The sequence below is a fragment of the Mustela nivalis genome, assembly GCF_964662115.1.
Source record: "Mustela nivalis genome assembly, chromosome: 2".
In the NCBI taxonomy this organism is placed as follows: domain Eukaryota; kingdom Metazoa; phylum Chordata; class Mammalia; order Carnivora; family Mustelidae; genus Mustela; species Mustela nivalis.
Window position 1 is genome coordinate 110,625,349 of NC_139021.1, and position 22,608 is coordinate 110,647,956.

General features: G+C 44.5%; 1 protein-coding gene and 1 long non-coding RNA gene across 9 annotated transcripts in view; one reads left to right on the forward strand and one right to left on the reverse strand.

Annotated features, from left to right (window-relative positions):
- Positions 1-9,227: 9,227 nt before the first annotated feature.
- On the reverse strand, positions 9,228-15,229 carry LOC309859869. The gene is made up of 2 exons (XR_014308990.1): positions 14,488-15,229; positions 9,228-9,480 (listed from the first exon to the last, which is right to left on the reverse strand). It is a non-coding gene; the product is annotated as an uncharacterized lncRNA (long non-coding RNA).
- The window catches only part of STAMBPL1 (STAM binding protein like 1), a 48,538-nt gene continuing 39,167 nt past the window's right edge, over positions 13,238-22,608 (forward strand). Inside the window, exon 1 of one of the 8 annotated variants that reach the window (XM_082720974.1) lies at positions 13,238-13,481. The gene's annotated coding sequence lies outside the window, so the exon portion shown is untranslated. Of the gene's footprint in view, positions 13,482-13,844; positions 14,286-14,327; positions 14,450-15,344; positions 15,750-22,608 lie in introns of those variants that run through there. The other 7 variants (XM_082720977.1, XM_082720973.1, XM_082720980.1 and 4 more) reach the window with 7 other exon arrangements.

Below are 22,608 nucleotides of genomic sequence, written 5' to 3' on the forward strand. Positions count from 1 at the left end.
CAATTCCATTTTTATAAAGTTCAAAAGAGAAAAGTAATAGGATATTAGAATTCTTAGTGACTATCTTTGAGGAAGGGAAGGAAATGGCACTTGGGAGGCACGTGAGTTTCTGGATATTGACAAAGTTCTATTTCTTAACCTGGGGTATGATTTCATGATTATGTTCCCTTTAGGATAATTAACTGAGCTTATCATGTTTCTACATGTATGTTACTCTTAAACATAATACACACACAGACACACATCAAGAATGAATAGATTAAAACCTCCAACAAGTATGATTCTCTAGGACCTCTCCCCCGAGGACTGCTTCTCCATTCCCACCAGCTCACCATCCTCTTGGAGAACGTTCCCATCTCCAGTCTTGCCTTCTCTTTATTACCCCAGGTGGTGGCAACTGAGTCACTGCTTGTTGTTATGGTAGGCCTTGGACACCTGTAGCACACGTTCCTTCTAGCTCTGAATCACCTACAGCCCGAGAAGCCATCTCATTTGAGAAATATGATAGGAACAACTGGAATCTGGCCACATCGATCTTCTTTTCCTAGAAGGATTCTGTTCTGCTCTAACAATGCACCCAACGCAACTAGGGGAGAGCAGAAGTATAATTACTACTTAGAGCGCCATCTGGCGTATTTTTTGCTGAGTGACACAAACATCTCCGTTGGGAACCGTGGAATTAAGTCTTTCCCTGAGGAATATTACAGACCTCTGGCTTTGCATTTAACCTTTGACAAAGTCCTAAGAATTCCTGTTATGTATCAATTTGGGAAATACAGAATAACTATTCATATAGTGGACATTTGTCTGTTTCTTTTTTTTTCCCTCCTGTCATCCTGAACAAGCTGTTTGGAGACTATCCTACTATGGAAACTGTAGAAAAACAAATACTGGATTTCCCCAGACTCCCAAGCATCACATGATCTAGGCCCACCAATTAGAAGCAATCTGCCATGTGAGCTTAGAATTAGAAGTTCAGAAGAGAAAAAGCTGAGATGCCATTTCTCTATTGACTGGCTCCCATTTCTAAAGAGCAATTCTAGCAGCAAGTGCAAAAGCTAAAGGGTATGAGAATTTGCCCTACTTGCAGGCTAATAGGTTCCTGTGGGAGCAAAGCCCATGAGCCAGAGATAGATACCCAAACACAGAAGAACACACTGGATCTTTATAATGGGCAGTAAGCATGTCTACCCATTCGCTCTATAGGGAAATTTTCACTTTTCAAGACTTCTGCTATGCAAGCATTTTTTAAAAATTTAAATTTAAATTCAACTAATTAACATGGAGTGTATTATTAGTTTCACAGGTAGAGTTTGGTGATTCATTAGTTATCTATAACACCCAGTGCTCATTATATCCTGTTGCCAGACACGTCTCCAAACGTAAGGGAGACAAAAGCAAAAATGAGCTATTGGGACTTACCGAGATAAAAATCTTTTGCACAGCAAAGGAAACAGTGGACCAAAGACAACCTTTAGAATGGGAGAAGATATTTGCAAATATCTTAGATTAAAGGTTAGTATCTAAAATCTTTAAAGAACTTATCAAACTCAACACCCAAAGAACAAATAATCTAGTGAAGAAATAGGCAGAGGACATGAACAGATGTTTCTGCAAAGAAGACATCCAAATGGCTGAGAGACCCAGGCCCTCACATTTGACAGACGAGTCTGAAACACGGTAGTTGCAGTCTGAGCCCAAAGGCCTGAGAAGCCGGGAGCCTATGTCCGAGGGCAGGAGAAGCAGATGTCCCAGCTTAGAGAGAGCAAATTAGACCTTCCTCTGCCTTTTTGTCATATTCAGACCCTCAGTGGATGGGGTGGGGAGTGCCTCCTATACTGGGGAGAATGATCTTTTCCCAGTCTCCCAACTCAAATGCTAATCTCTTCCAGAAACACCATATAGATGCATCGAGAAATAATGTTTTACCAACTCTGCACATCCCTTAGCCAGTCAACTTGACACGTAAAATTAACCGTCACAAATGGAATCCAACATCCTAAAGCCTGGGGTAAGAGGGAAAGAATATTTGTATCATCATAGAAAGGGTTCTGGGGGAAGCAGATGTGAATACCAGCTTTTTTAAAGCCATCCTAGATTTACGAGGCAAAACACCCACCAGGGGTGCATAGGTTAAAGCAGCGTGTTGGCCGTCTTATCCTTGATCCCCTCATCAGAAGGATCACTGAAGGGCCTTAGCGTTTTTAATAAAACTCAGAGCAATCAGGTCTGTCTCCTAAACAAAGCCTTTACCTTCCACCTCATCTTTTTGGCAGCATCAGAAATCTCTATCTTGGGATGCCTGGGTGGCTCAGTGGGTTAAAGCCTCTGCCTTTGACTTAGGTCATGATCCCAGGATCCTGGGATCCGAGCCCCGCATCAGGCTCTCTGCTCAGCGGGGAGCCTGCTTCCTCCTCTCTCTCTCTCTCTCTGCCTGCCTCTCTGCCTACTTGTGGTCTCTATTTGTCAAATTAATTTTAAAAAAGAAAAGAAAAAAGAAATCTCTATCTTGCCATAATGGATTTTTTTTTCAGTGAATGGGAAGACAGGAGAGGAAAAAAAAGAACATATTAGAGATAAACTCAAAGTTTTCAACCCACTTTATGCCCACATGCTTGCCTCCAGGTCCTCCCTTCTCCAAATCTTCTTGAACACAGTGGTCCGACTCTCCTTGCACACTGGCTTTTTACACTGGTGTGTTATAAGACAGGAGATGTATTTCCTTCATAACCTTTAAGTTTGTACGATCACACAAGTAATAGATGTTCTTTGCAGGAAGGTTAGGAAAAATAATATAATTAGAAAAATTACAAAGGAAGATGGGGTGCCAGGGTGGCTCAGTGGATTAAAGCCTCTACCTTCGGCTCAGGTCATGATCCCAGGGTCCTGGGATCGAGCCCCACATCAGGCTCTCTGCTCAGTGGGGAGCCTGTTTCCTCCTCCTCTCTCTCTGCCCGCCTCTCTGCCTACTTGTGATGTCCATCTGTCAAATAAATAAACAAAATCTTAAAAAAGAAAAAAAAAGAAAAATTACAAAGGATGAGAGGAAAGCAAAGATGACACGCAAATCTGTTCTCCACCATCCAGGCACGTCTGGAATTGAAATCGTTCTCCAGGCACTGACGTAACGCTAGGGGATGTTATTTCCCTTGCAACAGCTTCTGTAGGCCAGGTCAATCTAGATTTTAATCAAGCTAAGTCAGAGATTAATGAAACATCTGCTGAAAGATGCATTTTGTCTCCTGAGTCTAGCCTGCATTGCAGACATCACTTTCTGGCTCTGATATTGGGGCTGAAAGATGAACCAGGGCTTCTAAGAAGAGCACAACATTTTCTAGGAAAGGCTGCTTGGGTATCTGCATGCTAAATGGCCTGTAAGGACAGAGACAGGGAGGCAGACTCTGTCTCCCCCATCTTTTTCCTCGCCCAGCACACACAGCTTTGTATCACCATGTGACTAATGAACTTGCAGGACAGCTCAGGGAGATCTCTCCAGCTGACTCTACCCATCTATTCGACTTACTAATCGGAAATTCTCTTTTACCACTAGCCGTAATGGTTTATTTATTTATTTGAGAATTGGAGAGAAAGAGGAGGAGAGAGACCCTAAGCAGGGGGAGGGGCAGAGGGAGAGAATCTCAAGCAGACTCAGCATTCAGCTCAGAGCCTGACATGGGGCTCTGTCTCCTGACCCTGAGATCATGACCTGGGCTGAAATTAAGAGTCAGACGCCCAACCGACTGAGCCACCCAGGCATCCCTGACAATCCCTGTTTTATAGAGAGGAAAACTCAAATTCAGAGGAGTTAACTTAACGGCTCAAAGGTCACAGGGCTGCAAAGTGCTGGAACCAAGATTCGAACCAAGTCTGTCTCACTCTAAACCTATTCTCTTAACTGATCTACTTAGCAGACCCTCTCTTAGTAAATAAACTCACATTCTACAGACACGGTTCGTGTTCATGATGCAAATGGTCCAAGTACAGAGGAAAAACCTTGGACCAACACAGTGTAAGGGGTCATCCATTCAAACCTTATCTCCCTAAAGATCCTAAAATCCAATGCTGTGAAGTCAGTAACTGCTGTTTGGCTGAGCACAGATGACTGTTGAATTTTTATATTTGGTAAGACAGCTCCTGGCTCCGGGAAGCACTTCTACCTTATGGAATATCAAACAAAAGAACTACATTTGGGGGTGGTTACAATGTATCTTTGACTCCATACTTTTCATTCTTTCCTAATGTCTCAGATGAATGGTATGTGACAAGGATGCAAGTTCCTATAGGTTCTCAGGCTTCCACCATTTTCTCAGAGTTGGAGAGGTAATGGGAGGTGCTGAAAGGACCCTTGCTTGCTAAATTAATCCTGGTTTCTCTTCCTTTGGAAGGAATCTGGGTAATGTGAGAACAGATCAGTAGGAAGAATCTAGGAAGCCTTACAGATTTAAAATAAAGAGAAGGGGCCTTGGAACAAAAGCCTTGGAATGACCGCCATTTAGAAGACAAGGGAAAAAAGGGAAAAAAATTAACATTATGAAAGCAACACTTTCAACATTTTTGTGACACACACAACAAGGCTTTAAAATTGACATCTAAAGTTTGGATGCTGGGGCACCTGGGTGACTCAGTCAGTGAAGCCTCTGACTCTTGATTTTAGTTCAAGCCATGATCTCAGGGTCATGAGACTGAACCCTGCACTTGGCTCTGAACTCACTGTGAGCCTGCTTGAGGTTCTCTCTCTCCTCTCCCTCTGCCCCTCCTCCTGCTCTGAATAAATACATAAAATCTTCAAAAATTTAAAAATAAAAGTTTGGATGCTGAATGGATTTTTCTTTGAATGCAAAAGCTTGCTGAGGAGGAGTTACAAAGCAGGAGAACATGACTCATTTTGGTCTTCTTCCTCCTGAAAATGAATCTTCACACCTGCATTCTTGATCTCAGCCTGTCCAGATCCCTTCAGGATCTTATTCTTTTCTCTATGTCATTCCATACTCCACAGTCTTTCATTTTCTTTTTACCACATCCTTTTTCTGCTGCCTCACCTTGGAGGCAGAAGCTGCCCGGGCTCTGAGGACCCCCAGACCCCATCTATTTCTTGCCTTCTGTTGGGATACCTGGTCCATAGTGGGCATCCCAGCCCTGCCCCAGCATTCAGCCATTCCCGTAACCTGGTGTATGTGCTCACTCCTCTTCTGGAAACACAGCCACCTTCTACAGCCCAGGACACGTGGACATTCATTAAGGCTCAATCTTTGGTGCTCAGGCCTTTCCTGTTCACTGTCCTTCAGGCTTTCATCCATCTTCTGGGTTGTACTCATCACTCCTCAGCAGAGAACCCCAAGGTCTACATCTCAAGATTAATTTCATGGGATTACTAGGTCGACATTTCCATCTGGCTCTTCACCATCTTACTCCAACCTCCATTATTGCTTGACTCGGCATCCCTTCTTGTGCTAGACACCTTGCTACATGCTTTATAGATGTGATTTCATTTACTCTTCATAAGAACTTTACTGTATTTACTAGTTAAGAAACTCGGGTTTGGGAGAAGTAATCAACTTCCCTTTGAAGTCCAATCTGTCCAACTCTAAGTACCCCCATTCTTTGTGATCAATGACTTTTCCACCCAAATAGTCCACTTCCACAAACTGACTTAGCCCTTTATAATATGTAACTGATGCCCATTTGTTTCTAGGTGGCATCTGAGTCCCATTTTAACCCTGACCTTTACTGTTCCCTGGTTTGCAGATTTGCACTCTTCTCCCCATTCCTTTCTGTGTATCATTTCTAGAAACACAAGCCTTCATCCTTTGCCCTTACACAAGGCCTTCCTTTCACAGGATTGTGAAGAGAACCAATTGGCATAATGCTTGGGAAAGGACGTATGACCAATAAAGGTAAAATCTAGTCACACTAGCTCGTAGCAAGCTAATCAGTCTCCCAACTATAATGGAACAGCCCCGTGTAGGCAACAGTGACCTTGACAACCCACCACCACCTTCTAAGATTTCCCTTTCCTCTTCTGTGAACTAAGGAGGTTGAATCAGCTGATATCTGTGGTACTTTCTGATTCTAGAACTTGAAGATTCTCCTTGTTCAGAATGTACTCTATCTCCCACCTCAAAGAATGATAGGTTTTTCTGATTAAAAAAAAATAATAATTAAGTCAGAGAAAGGCAATATCTTCAAGCTTTTAGAATTTCTCCCTTCTGGGCATGTGCACCTGAATATTTATAGCAGCAATGTCCACAATAGCCAAACTATGGAAAGAACCTAGATGTCCATCAACCTATGCAGCCATCTAAAGAAACGAAATCTTGCCATTTGCAACAACATGGATGGAACTAGAGGATATTATGCTGAGCAAAATAAGTCGATCAGAGAAAGATAATTATCATATGCCCCCCCATATGAGGAAGTTGAGAGGCAACGTGGGAGGTTTGGGGGGTAGGAAAGGAATAAATGAAACAAGATGGGATCGGGAGGAAGACAAGCCATAAGAGACTCTTAATCTCACAAAACAAACTGAGAGTGGCTGGGGGGAGGGGGTAAGGAAGAGGGTGGTGGGGTTATGGACATTGGGGAGGGTATGTGCTATGGTGAGTGCTGTGAAGTGTGTAAACCTAGCGATTCACAGACCTGTACCCCTGGGGCTAATAATACATTATATGTTAATAAAAAAAATTAAAAAAATTTGAAAGAATTTCCCCCTTCTCTTTCCGGAGGAAGGGGTATTTCCTTGGGTTCATCTGAGTCTCTCAAAACTAAGTCATGTGCTATGACAGAGTACCTATGATGGCAAAGTTTTGACATTTAGTCAGAGAAACTGAATAAATCATTGTGTGTTATGACACACTCATGATTATTTTGTCCCTTGGAGTACAATGAATCCTGTAGTTTCTAAGAGACACATAGGAAACTATGAGGTTTCATTCGTGGTTTATTTTGTACTTATGTTTAAACGGCAAATAAAATCTATGGACTGAATTCATTCCCCCCAAATCTCACATGTTGATGGTCTAACTCCCAGTATGACCATATTTGGAGCAGGATTCCAGGAGATAATCGAGTTTAAATAAGGTCATGAGGTTGGAGTCCTAATCCTACAGGGTTGGTGGCCTTATAAGAAGAGGAGGAGATGGGTTGGGATGCCTGGCTGGCTCAGTCGATGGCATGTGTGACTCTTAATCTCAAGGTTGTGGGTTCGAGCCCCACGCTGGGTATAGAGATTACTTAAAAATAAAATAAAATCTGGGATGTTTTGGTGGCTCGATCGGTTAAGGGTTTGACTCTTGGTTTCGTCTGTCATGGTCTCAGCATTGTGAGATCGAGCCCCACAGCAGGCTCTGCACTTAGCAGGGATCTCCTTGAGACTCTCTCTCTTCCTCTCTCCTCCTGCCCCTCCCCCTGCTGGCATGCTCTCTCTCTCTCTCTTTCTCTAAAATACATAAATAAATCTTAAAAAAAAAAAAAAAAGTTAAATCAAATCTTAAAAAATAAACAAGACGAAGATAGAGATCTTCCCCAGTCCCCACCCATGTGAGGACACAGTAAGAAGGGAACAACTATAAGCCAGGAGGAGAGCTCCTGGCAGGAAAGCAATCAGCCGGCCCCTTGACTGTGACTTCCAGTCTCCAGATCAGGTAGAAAAAAAATTCTGTTGTTTAAAGCCATGCAGTCTGGGTATTTGGTGGGGGCAGCCTGAGCAGGCTCAGACGTACATGTTAGCCACATTACGAGCCTGAGTTTTAAGTCCAGTAGCCCATGCCCCAATATATATTTACAGATCTGCTATTTAAAGTATGTGTCCTTGGAAAAGGTCATGTCTTTGTCTACAGAGCCACACATTTAAGAAGTGTATTGTATTTTATTTTTTTAAAGATTTTATTTATTTGACAGAGAGAGACACACAGAGGGAACAGAAGCAGGCAGAGTGGGACAGGGAGAAGCAGGCTTCCTGCCAAGCAGGGAGCCCAACACGGGGCTCGGTCCCAGGAACCTGGAATCATGACCTGAGCCAAAGGCAGACACTGAATGAGCCACCCAGGTACCCCAAGAATTGTATTTTAAAACAGTGTTATTCACTCTGGTAAAAACCTTAGTGGGCACTTTTTTTTCCCTTATAACAGAAGATGACCTTCTTTCTCTGCTGACCAAAGAGATTTTTAAATTTAAAGAACCAATATCACACCATCTTGTGTGTTTTGCACTTTCTCTTTCAAAGGGATGCCCCTTGGACCTACTGAATAGCTTTTAAATAATAGTTAAAGCCTACCATGGAAGGATTTCTATTGCGTGGGAGCAGTCCCAGGGGAGATGTGACTGTTCTAGGACATGTTTTGACGGTGAAGGTCAGATGCAGTTCTATCATTAGCCTCCTCTCCCCGTTTCTGGACTTCCCCACAACCTGCAAAAAAAGATCTGTAGAAAAAAGTCCAGCAACACCCCAAACACTATTCACACACCCAACCTGGGGCTCAAACTCACAAACCCTTGATCAAGAGTCACAGGCTCTCCCCACTGAGCCCGCCAGGCGTCCCTATTAACACGTCTCTCATTTATCCACATGTCATGGGCCTAAATCCAAGGCATCAAATAGTATCAGCTCAAGTGAGAATTTACATCTTCATCACATGTCTGCCTGGGTGTTGAAATGTTTGATAGTAGCAAGTCTTCTATCTTCCAAGCACAGGCGAGTTTGCAAAATGCTTGCATATTAATTCACCTCATGACCACCTGGAGAGCTATCCAGAGCCATCATTCTTGTGTTTCCAGGGGGAAAACTGGGCTCAGGGAGATGGCTGGTAGAAGAAGACACAGCTGCAGCAATTCTGAAGCCTCACGCAGTGTACTGGCTACAGGAACACGGTGGACATAAAGTAATCCGAGCCTAGAGTAACTAACAGGAAGGGAGCACTAAAATGAATCTCACAAATGGAAAAAGTCAAAGGTGCCTGCCGTGTCTGTTTTTGGAGCACTTTTGAACGCACTTCCTGGGTTCAGTGACGCGGACTAGTTGCCATAGTTATGATGAAATTCCTCAAAGAACAGGTCATTTAGAACTTACTAGCTCTGTAATAGCCTAGACTAGTGGTTTGCAAACTTTTTGGTCTTGGGGGTTTTTTACACTCTTCAAATGATCTTAAAAACTATGGAGGCCCCCAGAGAGCTTCTGTTTATGTGACTTCTAACTACCCATTTGTACTGTATTAGAAAATAAAATTTAAAAATTTTAAATACCTTACTAATTTATTAAAAAATAAGAAACTGATCACATGTGAAAAGGAATATCTCATTTTCATTACAACATAACGCTGTTTTCCCAAGCAAAACAAAAATTGGTGAGAAATTGGGCGTTGTTATATACTTTTAGAAATCTCTTTCACATCTGGCTTCAGAGATCTGGCTGCATTCTCTGGTCTGGGTCTTTGTTCCAGCTGTGGTGACATCATACCTGTAGCTCTGGAAAATTCCATGGGAAGCCTATGAGAGAAGGAGAGTGAAGAAGTCAAACGATGTATTCATGTGTTTAAGAAAATCATTTTGGGGATGCCTGTGTGGCTCAGTCGGTTGGGTGGCTGCCTTCGGCTCAGGTCATGATCCCAGCGTCCTGGGATTGAGTCCCGCATCGGGCTCCTTGCTCCGCGGGAAGCCTGCTTCTCCCTCTGCCTCTGCCTGCCACTCCGCCTGCCTGTACTCTATCTCTCTGACAAATAAATAAATAAAATCTTAAAAAAGAAAAAAAAAAAAAAAGAAAATCGTTTTGATCTTGAAATCCGTCTGAAAGGAGGTGCGGGGTCACTGAGCCATAGTTGGAGAACTATTGGAATGAACAACAGCAAACCCCTAATTTTAAGAACACATGTTTTTAAGATACAGCCTTTTTTAAGCACACAATCTCTGAGATGAATATTCCTTGCAATAGAATCAACTGGGTCTTTCCCTCAACTTTAAAGATAATCCAGAGCCAGGAAACTGTAAACAAAGAACAAGGACTCCAGTCCATCTAAACTCAGCAAGGACCACGAGTGAGGAGGTTATTACCCCAAGGACCGTCACTTTATGTGCAAACACCAAACAATTACTGGAGTCTACGAATGTAATTTTGGTCTCCTGACTTACGTAAATTCAACCCGGCCCACTTAATCCTTGTACTGTGAGTGCCAGCAAATAAGATTCTCTTAGGATGTCAACAGATGTGCTGATTAGAGGCTGTTCCAAACTCTTGGACTTTTGGGGCCCCAAAGAGAAGGGCAGACCTCCATATGGCGGCCAGTCAGAGGCAAAAGGGGGCCTCCTTGTGGTGCGCACCAAGACCCTGTGGTTCTTTCACTTTCTCGGATCTCTCTCTGATGTCCAGGGACAAGAAAAAGGCTGAGCACCGGTTCCGTGTTACTCCTCCCATGAGAAAGACATTCAATGTTTGGGGGTTTTTTCCTTAAGATTTTATTTATTTATTTGACAAAGAGAGAGAGAGAGAGAGAGAGTAGGTAGAGAGGCAGGCAGAGAGAGAGAGAAGGAAGCAGGTTCCCCACTGAGCAGAGAGCCCAATGCAGGGCTCCATCCCAGGACCCTGAGGTCATGACCTGAGCTGAAGTCAGAGGTTTAACCCACTGAGTCACCCAGGCGCCCAACATTCAATGTTTTGCCACACACCACAACTGGGAAACACTTAGATGCAGTGTGACTTAATAAAGCAACTTAGGGGGTGCCTAGGGGGTATCTGCCTTCAGCTCAGGTCATGATCTCAGAGTCTTGGGATCGAGCCCCATGTTGGGCTCTGTGTTCAGCGGGGAGTCTGCTTCTCCCTCTCCCTTTGGCCCTCTTGCTGCCCATGCTCTCTCTCTTTCTCAAATAAATAAAACCTTAAAAAAATAAAATAAAGCAATTTAGAATGCACTGCCTTGTTTCTATATATGCCATCAACTAAGCGAATGACAGAGTAATTACAATCCCTTAGTTCACTGTTCTTTGTGAAACAATGTGACCCCCTTCTTTTCCTCCTTCCTTCCCTTCTTCTCCCTTCGTTCTTACCTTAAATATTGATTATGTACCCAGTATGAACAAGGCACTGTGAAAAACACAGTGCTCATATTTTTCTGGCTACCAATTCTGTATATTTGTCATTGTTAAATATTCTTTTTTCCTAAGTAAGCATGCCTAGTATAAGACATTAAAATTATAGTAAAATGTAAAGAAGGCAAGTATAATTGTCAATAGCTAATTTCTAGGAATAATTTTAATAAATTCTAGATTTTTTCCCTGTGGTTTCACCTAGTTGAGATTATATGTGGACACCATTTTATACCCTGATTTGTTTAACATTGGATCACACTGGATCACCAGCAGCTTCCATGTTATTTAAAACTCATCATAAACCTAACTTTAATGCCTAAAGGTGATGATCAACATCTCAGTGGAGAAATCCTACTTCTCATTTCAGATTTCCTGAGAACCAGCTCCCTCCTGGAGGTGGAATTACTTGGGGGAAAGGCTATATTTCATAGCTTCTGTTAACACACTGAAGAATTCCTTTCCTTGGCTGTGTATAAAATGATACCACCAGACGAAGGGGTCATTTCATGGCACCCTCACTGGTATTGAGGGCAATGGTTATTAAAACACAATCTTTGCTAATATGATTAGTAAGGGGGGAAAATCCTATCTTTTAAAAAAATTGTACATTGGATTCATAGTAAAATAAAATCTTTAAAAGTGTTAGTAAAGGGCCACCTGAGTGGACCAGTGAATCGAGCATCTGACTTCTGCTCTGGCTGGTTGTGGTCCTGAGCTCAGGGCTGGGAATCTGCTGGATTCAGTGGGGGGTGTAGAGGGTGATCTGCTTGTCCCTCTTCCTCTGCCCCTTCCCCTGCCTGGCTTGTGGCTCATGTTAAATCTTTTTTTTTTTTTTTTTTTTTTTTTTAAGTGCAGATAAAATTATAGCACACTTAAAAATTCCAAGATAAAAGCAGAATGAAGACACTGGTGCCCACTTTTCATTAATTCAATTAGTGAAAGGAAGACAGACCTGGATCGTCCCAAAAGTCCCTAGATCAGAGTTTTGGTGGCAAACACTGAAACCAATTCTGATCACTTAATCGGAAGAGAGATGTCTCGAAAGGCCAGCAGGTAGCAAACCAAAAGAGACAGGAAGGCTGAAGAATCAAGTCCATCAAACAGGTAGGGTAGTTGGTATTGCCACTGGACATGTCCAACTGTCAGCTCTGGCACTACTGCCTATGACCACAAACATCACTTCATACAGAATGACATTATTTTTAGAATGTCTCCTGTTTGTGTCACAGACCTCTGAACTGAAGTCATAGGATGATTCCGGGGATGCCAGAGGGTGGAGACAGTGAGTACTGGGACATTTTGGCTTTTATGAGAGTTTGGATTCTAGGTAGATCTTTTATCAATGATCTTATTATCATAGATCTTTATCAATGACCACTATAAATGCTCACATGAAATTCTTTGTTTCATAGTATTTTTTTAGGAACCTGGTTGATCTTCTTAACTACAACTGAATTTTTAGATTGTCTAGTAGGTCATGAGATTATCTAGTCTGGAACTGCACACTCCAATGTCTATCCTATCTTCAAAGGTCAGTGAGGTGGGGGCATACGGGAGTGGTAGGGACTGTGGAAAACTGAAGAGCATCATCCCAGGGTCAAAGGGACACCTCCAACTTGGCTCCAGCTGATGGGTGCTGGAACCCACCATGAACCAAACGTTGCCAGTTCTTTCAACTTCTCAGAACGCACCAAAAGTCTGCGTTTCCCTTAAATTTCCTGATTTTAAACTTGGGAACTAAATTCAAAGTGAGATAAACAATGACACCATCGCTTTTCAAAAATCAGGGCTGCAGGCCGCCTCCAAGAGTCAAACCTTTTCATCCCGAAACACCAACACAAGGAGAGGAGAGACCTAAGAAGGTGGGACATGCCGAGGCCCAGCAGCTCAGCTAGGGGCAGAGCCAGGACCGGAAGTTTGGTCTCTCCCAGAAAAGCAGGTTAGGAAAAGCCTAACCTTTTCTCACTCCCCATCTCTGCAATCACTTCTCTTGGAAATAGCCTCCTCCCTAAATTGTGGAACAGTGAATGTGGTGGTTCAGCAGCAGCAGTGTTTGTAAGATGTTTATAAATTCGTAAAACCTGCCGGGCCCACAGAAAGAAATACCGCGTAGTGACGTCATCTCAGAATTTAAATCTTAACTTGTACTACTTTCTAAGTGGGTACCCGGGGACAAATTGTTTCTCTGGGTCGCAGTCGTGGGAACCGTGAGAGCCCTTTTCATCAGGCTGTGGAGAGGATAAAATAAGATTTCATACCAAGGGTGCCCGGCACCCTGCGCCAGGACCATACTAAGAAACACTGCCCAGGATAATAACACGATACCCAGAAGGTGGCTGACTCGATCGCGTCACCCGAGTACGCGAGGCAGGGAGGGGAGGAAGAGGACTAACGTGTTGCACGGTGGGGTGAGTTATGCATGAACCTCCAGGCGGAATATCTAACATGAGGACGAGTGGGTTTTGCACCCACGCGCCGGCCTTCCTCGGACTCCAGTGCGAGTTTCAAGGCCACGGCCAGATGCATGGGGCGCGCGTGCACCGCGCCGTTCGGAGCCACCCTCTCGGGGCCATCGGTGAAGCTGATGGTGGAGCGCACGCCGGTCCCAGGGGCTCCGGGCTAGGGAGGGGACGCGCAGCGTTTCAGAGGAGAAAGTGGCAGCGGGCGGTTTCCCCGGCGCTCTAGGCCGCCGCGGGGACTCGCAGCCACCTGCGAGCTTTCTCTGCAGAATGCGGGAGCCCGCGCGGCGGAGGAGGGGCGGAGGCAGGGGCGGAGGCTGCCCCCGGGGGCCGGGGCCGGGGAGGCCGGGACCATCGCAGCGCCAATTTCTGTTACGGCAGCAGCGGCGGCGGGGACGCCTGCAGGCTCGGGTCGGCCGGCCTGCGCGCGGGTTCTCCGGGGACCTGCTTGGCGCTGCTTCTGGGGAGCGCGGCCGCTGAGGGGCGGAGGAGGAGAGGGAGAGCCAGGCGCGGGCTCGGCGCAAGCGGACGGAGCAGGGACACCGTGCCGCGCGGCGGAGCAGCGTGGCGGGCACGGCCCAGGCCGGCGAGCGGGCGCTCCTGGCGCATCACCCGGCCGCAGGGCCTTCCAGCGACAGCCACCGCGGCCCGGGCTGCAGCGGCCAGACGGATGCCAAGGCCACACGGCAGGCAGGCGCGGGGACAGCCGCCGCAGCCGCCGTCCCACGCGGGCTCCGGACACCGGGGTTGCTGGTGAGTGTGAGCGCGCGCGTGAGTGTGAGCGCGCTCCGGCCCGGGCGAGGGTGCACGCCGGGTGCCGGTGGCCGCAGGCCCCCTCTCCCACCGGCTGCCTCCGGCCGCGGGCTTCGCTCGGCGGGAGAAGAGGCGCGCTGCCGGGGCTCACTTCCTTCCTGCCGGTGCGCGGCCCCCGCCGGCCCCTAGGGGTTACTTTCACCTTGATGGGGAAGGCAGGAAGCGGCGGCTCCCGGTGGCGGGGCGGGACTCCGGCGGCGACCTAGGCGCGTGGGCTTCTGATTCCCACTCGGGGTGCAGCTCTGGCGAGGGTGCCGGCGCTCGGAAGGACCCCCGCTCGGCTTCTGGGGCGCGCGGGGCGGGGCAGGCGGGGCAGGCGACGCGAGGGCAGGACAAACAGAACCTTCCCCCCTGCGGGACCGGGGCCGCGCTTTTCTAGGTGGTGTTGACTTTTGTGCCTTCTCTGCGCGACTCTTAAGACGCGTCCCCTCTCCTGGAGCATGGAAGCCTTAACCCAACCCTTTTAATGAAGTCCACAAAGGAAGTGGAATGTCGCCAAGACATAATTTTCCAAAACTCTCTAACACAACTCCCGCTGCTGATCCAAGAGCCGAAGGTGCTCTAATTACTGAAGAAAAAAAAATTACAATTGTATAAGTAGTACATTATTTAGGAAGCAGAACCCGATTGAGAGAATTGAAGAAAGTCTTGTGTTTGGTCGGCGTGGGGGTGGGGACGGCTTTCTGGAAATCAGTGTTTGATGTAAGTACAACAGACATCTTTCAAAGGAAGCTCCCGCGAGCACCCTGCTTTGCAAACATCCTGCTAATCTCTAAGAATGAAAACGAAGTGCTAGGTTTTAGGGGTGTCCAAAATGATCGAGGCTATCACTAGGGTGCGGATTTGTGATCTCCTGATTCAAGGCCCTGTCAAGGTCAATATGGCAGGTGTGTTCCAGCAGTTAAATTACACCTGTATGTTTGATTTCCTTTTCTAAGATTGGGGGAGGGGAGGTAAAGCTGCTTTTTCTGTGGTTGTTTCACACAGAGATGAAGCCACTGTGCTGTTTCTTTCCAGAGCTTGTTTCCGTTTGCAGTCTTGTATTTGTCTCGTGGATGCTCATTTAAACTTAACAGGTGTGCTCGGCCAGTGCATCCTAGCCGGGGTCCTGTAGCCACCCTCTAAACATCTCTGCTTCTTTCTAGTACACGTTTGTGCCTTTGAGAGAGAGTCCCCTCTTGTTTATCATTTTCTCCAACCCGTGTCTTCATTCAAAGACATGAAATGTTCTGGAGTCTTCCTAGAAAATGAACGGGCTGCTTGTTTTTTCTGTCCAAGCATATAGATGGCACATAGTTTGCTGCTTGGGAAGCTGCTTTTGCATACGCTTCAGCTGTCCTTTCTGTAGGAGCCGGTTCTTGGGAATTTGAAGAAGAAATGTGTTGTCTTATGCTATTTTGTAAGGTAAGTACTATTGAATTGATCAGGCAGAGAACCCTAGCCCTTTATTCATATTGCCAGCTTCTGGGGGCCAGTTTCTTGCCTACTTTGGGGCCTTTGGGGAGGATCATTAGGAGTGAGAGGCCTTCTTGTCTGATCTCAGAAGCTAAGCAGGGTCTGTTCTGGTTAGTACTTGGATGGGAGGAGTGAGAGGCTTGAAGGAAGAAATGGTAGAATCATGGCCCCAGAGTATCTTCCGCAGAGAGGTTTCTTTTGGAGAGGAGAATGTCTCTGGGGTTGGGTCCTGAGAAGACAGTTAAAAATAGTTAAGGAATTGTTAATAATAGCTACTTCTTTTTACACATAGCACATAGCTTGATTGGTATTCCTCCTCTAAGGACCCTTCCCAAGCCTACTTACATTTACAATCCAGAAAGTGAGAATGCCCTTTACAAGGAAGAAAAGCCTGGTACTTCATGCTCAGAATATGAGGGGGCAGGAGGAATGTGAGAGGAGCCCAGGAATCCCAGCTGCCTACCTGGAAGGATACATTTACCAATTAGACTACATTTTAATCCACTGGGTTTATGATTGTGTCCAAGGCGCTGTAGGGGATTTGTAAGTCACTTGGGTTGAAACTATGAGAAATGACTCATGGTCATCCTTGAGAATATGTGAGTCAGCTTTTGGTCCCTTAGGCTAATGGATTGCAGCTGCCCAATGAATATTTGTTACATGAATAGCAATTCTAAAATGTTTACCTTCCCAACTTAGCTCCTCTATCCATGTCTAGTATGACGTATTTTTAGCCATAACTTGGTATGAATATTCAATCATTTCATCCAGTCAAAGCCCAGTGAGTACATTCAACTAAGACTGATTTCCTCAACCAAAGGAATGGTAAAAGTCCCTCCAAAACAAAACGGAAACAAACAAACAGCATTGTGTTGGCACCTGTTGACTCGCTCAGGCCAGCTATCAGAATTGTCCAGTCGGACATGTGAGTGGACATTCAGAAACCCTGAGTTGACAGCAGAATGTTCAGCTCAGGAATACTCTGGATGTAGCTGTATCCAGACGTGGCTTTTGTCAGATATGATTGGCATTTCTAAGCAAATCCCGTGAACTTCTGGCACATTCCTCTATCTCCTCATGCTAAGTGGAGGAGCCAATTAAACATTTGGCAAATTGCTAAATCTTCAGAGCATGTGTTGATTTTTTAAGTTTTAAATTAAATCTGTGTTATGTTTGTCCATTAATGTGATTGACTTAGAGGTTATTAATTTGGCCTGCTGGTTACTAAGTAATTTAGAGTTATTAAAATCTAGCCACTGGATATAAATACAAATAATTCATATGTTCTGATTTGCTCTAGCAAATTAGCCTCTCAAGGTACTCTTGGAAACGGGTGCATTCGCTGATACTGAATATTAGGGATATTATACCTTTCTTTTCTTTCATTTTTTTTTCTTTTAATACAGTGACTTTCCATCCCCAGTCATTAGAAGTTTAACCTGTGGTTCATGATCCAGTTTCAGGATGAGAGATTAGAAAGCCGTCTGAAATTTACCTGGATATTAACATGAGAGTGCACATTAATAATGTACATTTTCTCTTTGATATCCTTCCCTTTATGTCTTTCAGTCAAGCTCATTTCATTCTGAACAAAAGCCAGATGAGATCCTTCAATATTTAAAATTTTTTTTATTGGGCTATGTTAAAAATCAATGTATAAAATAAAACATGGCTTATTACTGTTTTGAAGTAACATCAACACTGCTATTCTCTGCATAATGAAGCATGGTCATGCTTATTGGGGTCATTCTTATTGGGGATTTGTTTAGTAAGTAGGCACGTGAGCCCTTGAACCTGACTTAAAGGCGTGTCTGGTCCATGTCTTACTAAGGCCTCTTGTTAAGCCAGGGTGTACAGTTCCGATTAGATGAGGTGGCCAGTTCTAGGTAGGTTCCTTGAAAGGAGTAAGTGTCAAAAGTGTCCTTTTAGAAGAGTTTTTGGCACTTGGCTGTTTGGCACTTGATTGGATTCATAGAAGGGATTTGGGATGGAATCTAGTGTCGGCTAACGATGGCCTGACCAGGGAGCATCACAGTGACGCTGAATGGAGAAGGAAGAATGTCAGGCAGGCAGACCGATGTCATTATGTGGAAGAGGGTCAGTGCACTTGACCGTGACCATGACCATGACCGCTCCCTTGTTCCCCATCCAGTGGGTCACAATGTCCGCTCCTGCCGAACCCTGGTGTAACCTCAGAGTCTTACACACACTGGCTAGATATTAATTAATTAATTATTATATTATTTATATTATATATATTAATTAATAAATATTAGTTCTTTTGTACAGTACCAGACACTGTACAAAAACTTACAAAACCTTAACACGTGTTATCTGATGGATGACAGAGTGGTTAGGAGCGTGGGTTCTTTATGCCATTGACGAGCTGTGTGTCCTCGGGCAAGTCCACTGATTTCTCTGGGCCTTGGTATCTTCCTTTTTCAGTTGGGATATTCATTTCTGTCTCATAAGGTTTGGAGCAGGCTTAAATGGATAAAGTAGGTGTAAATGAAAAGTGGTTGGAAGTTTCAGACACAACATTAAGGGCTGTATGTTTTGTTATTATTACTTCATAAAACAACTTCATGCAATAGGTATCATTTTTTGCGGAGTAAAAATTGAGTGCAAAGAGGGTCGTGGTCGTAGCTGGGAATGAAACACAGACTCTGGTACCTGTTTTCCTAACATGTACTCAGGGCTGTCTGCTATACCGTGTGCGCGGTGCTAGGAACGCTGCTTGGGGCAGGAAACGTGAGCGCTGGTCCCATGTCGATTCAGGGCGCCAGTCATTTCCAGAGTGGAACTGGCTATCTCTAATAGAGAATGAGTACCCAGATCATCCTACAAAATTTTTGCTCATTTTCCTGGATGTTGTGCTCTTTTGCAGATTGTGTTTCTCATGAAGTTCTTTATTAAGAAGGGTTCCAGTTTCTGTTTTCACATGTGCTTGAGAAACACGCTGTTTTTTTGTTTCTGATCGTTGACATACGTAGTGCATATCCATTTGGTACATCTCCTTATACTCATCGTTCTTTGCTGGAGGCAGAGAGGATATGTCTCCCTAATGAATGCATAATACCCGACTATATCCATTACATATTATTTATGTACTGTAATACTGTGTATTTTTTTTAACATAGGGTATACAAGGTTTGTACAACGTACATAGTATATATATTGTAAGACATGTATTATACATTTCTATACATTATATAATATATATTATATCATACATTATGTCAGGGAGACGCAGTATATGTAAGGAGTCACTGGGTATGAGGAGAGATGTCACTGATGTGTATGTGTATATTGCATTATTGGGTAAATATCAGCATTCTATTAAATGCCATCCACCATCTATGCCATACACCTCTCTCTACACCCCCAGAGTCTCACATGTCTTTCATTCCTGAGCCATCATGGACTTATGATGACATTTCATAGCCAGCGTTGTTCAGGGGACCCCTGGGGAGCTCAGTTGGTTAAGTGTCTGGCTCAGAACGTGATCTCAGGGTCCTGGGCTCGAGCCCAGCATCAGGCTCCGTCCATGCTTAGCACTGAGTCTGTTTGAGATTCTCTCTGCTCCTCTTCCTCACCCACTGGCTCTCTCTCACTCTAAAATCAGTCAATCAGTCTTGAAAACAATAACCATTTTTGTTCAGAGCATCTTCCAGAATAACGGCAAAAAATTTTTAGCTATTTCCTGACTTGTTGAAGTAATTATGTTTAATTATAAGAGGCCATATTTTAATTTTTGGTGGAAAACTGCCAGAGCAACAAAGAGGAAAAAATCCAGAATTCTGCCAGAGCTTCTTTCAGGGGGAACATGTCGTCACTGACTTCAATATTTTATCATTACGTTCGTTCTCGTAATTCTTTGTTCTCATAATTCTTTGTTCTCCTACATAGCTTCCAGAAGTCTGTAACTGGTATTGCTTTTTTCTAAGGAGGTAAAAGCTTTCCCTGGTCTTGTGAAAAGTTAATGGGTGCTATTTAGTTGAGAATTTTTAAATTTCGTCTTTAAAAAAAAATTGTCTGCATTCTTTGATTTAATTTTTCGTAGTAATTATACATTATTGTTTAAGTAAAGTTCAATGCCTTTTAAAGGAGCTGTTTTTAAATTTTGTGAGTTTAAACCTGATTTAAAGAAAATACAGATGGGATTTCCCAAAGGTCCCCAGCCATGGCCGTGCTCATCCTGGAAGGCTTCCTACTGTGGTTTGATCCCGGGGAGCCCTGTGGGTTGGGAGGAGCTGGACAGGTGCATGCTTTGTTCCTCACCACACCTGCCCTCCTGTTTCTAGCACATTCAGTAGGCGTGAATCGTGGACCAGGCTGGCTTCTCCATCCCTCTTTCAGTAGCTTAGGGTTATCACCACAGCTCCTAGGATACCAAGCAAGTCAGGAGGTTGAGCGAGATGCCCTGTGGCCCTATTCCCCAGGGGAGTGTAAGAGCACCAGAGAAAAATGTTTTCTAAATTTAAAGGAAAAAAAAAAAAAGGTCCTTATTAAAAGAATTTGAGTTGCAGTGGATTTGGTGTTTTGTTTTTTAAACCTTTGCTATACCTTCGTCTCAGTGGGATCATAGTAACCAAACGAGAGGTTCAACTCAGCCTCCTACAAGAGGTATCTGTTCAGGGACACGTCAGGAATTACTCATATCGATTGTTTGACTTGATGAAATCTCTGGGTAATTTGGAAACAGGAGGCCAGTGAGGACTCATTATTAACCCTTCATGGCTCGGAGTGAACATGGCCAATCTGTTTTCCTTGGTGGGTGCTCAGAAAGCAACTGCAGTGCGGGTCTCTTATGAGAGAGTAACATTTCTGACGCGAGTGGCTTGGGACAGCAATCAGCTGTGCACCTTTTAGTTAAAGGCAGCAAGAAAACTAAAACCAGTAATCGCCATTATGGTTGCATTTAGCTCATCTAAGGACCATGTGCTTCTATTCATCCTGTGGCTAGACCAGAGCTTTTAACACCGGAAATGTGCATTTCAACCATAAAGGAGAGATGTAGAGAGAGTCATAAAGCCCGTGGGTTCATGCTGCCATCTTCTGATAGGTTGACTCAGGTTCTTTCTCCCATCTTTCGTCCTTGAAAGGCTGGCTTATGAACTGTTCCCCAAGATCAGTTTTCTTTATTAGACGCAAATAGACATGATGGGTGGAACAAAATTAGAAGGGAAAGGCCTGAAATCAGTGCTTTTTTGTAAAATTGGGTCAGAGAAATGGCTCCTTGAATCAAGCGAGTACCAAACAAAAAAGATGATCACTTGGAATCATGAGTGGGGGTGGAACTTTGTTTTTCTAATTAATGGAAAATCCATGAGATTAAAATACAGGCTTGTAGACCTGTAGATGGGTATCCCGTTCTTATGGCATAAAGGTCATTTTTCTGTTGCCAAGTATAAGGTTACTGAAAGATTTAGAGTGAGAACTGGGGGAGGCGTCTCCAACCGGTCTCCCAAAACCAAAGGCCTCCAGCCCCCAACTTATAATTCAGGAAATATGGGTGGGGTCGGGGAGCCTTCATTTTAACCACCTTTGCAGAGGATTCTGATGTGCAGGTGGTCAGTAAACCACACTTGGAGAGAAAAGAAACCCAAAGAGCTAGTTCTGATTTCATATTCAGATTTGTGTTTCTAGTTTTAAGTAATAACAGATACAGGAAGGCCGTCTTAGAGTTTTTATAATGGCACTATATCCTGTGTTTTGTTTTATTACTAATTTTGGACGATGGAATCAGAAGACCGTGGGATTGATGGGCGTGTCTAGAAGGAGCTTCACACGTCCTGAGTGTCAGGTGTTGGCATGGAGCAGAGAGGCTTTGATCAAAGAGGGAAGTAGGGGGGAAACAGACACTGGGGGACAACGGAATACAAAGTCTCTTTGTGCCCAAGAAAAGGGGTCAGCACATCTCTGGCCCTCGAGTGCCTCCAAGGAAAGGTGTTTAGACCTCTTCTGGAAGGCACGAGGTTACCAGTGTGCCTTGTTGAGCAGGGGGCTAACCTGATGCAGACAAGTGTGACACGCACGATCCCGACACACAGCGTCTGGTCCGAAAACAGAGGGTTAACGGAGAGATGGGCCAAGCCAACTGGTTTGTCACCATAAAGGCAGAAGGGAGTAAGGGGGGGGGCACTTAGGGTCTTGAACTTGATAGAACTGACACTAAAGGTTTATGCAGCAGGTTCTCTGGGTTTCTGGAGGTCTGTAGCCAGTTCCCTCCTCTTTGCAGCAGCTCCGTGTGATGTGTGTAACCCTGAGTTCCCCCAGCTCCGCCATCAGGCCAGACCAGCTCCTCTGGATTTAGAAGGCCTCTGAGTAACTACTACAGTTATCCACTACCTTAGAAATATTGTGCACGAAGAAGGACACAATGAAGCTCTGTTTGGACCGGAGGAACAGATTCAGAGAGTAATTTACCAAAATTCGCACATCTGGAACCTGGCAGGGTGAGGGTTAAAATCTGGAGCTAGCTACTCAACATTGATAGGTATCATGAAAGTCTAACTTGTCAGGTTATGAAGGGATACCTCCCAGGAACAAACTACAGAAATGAATGAATGGAACGTGAAAGACCTTCATGATCCCGTCCTTGAGAGAACAGCTGGGAGAAATTCAGTGTATGTGTTGTTCAGACTTTTTTCTTGCAAATGTTGGTTTACATCAACTGCATAAGTGTGAGTGTCACAAGGACGGAGTCATGCTTTGTATGCTACTCTACTGCAGTTGTTTTTTTCCCACTTAATAATGCTAGATCTTGGACATCTTCTTGGGGTGGTGTATGTAGATGTAAGCCCTT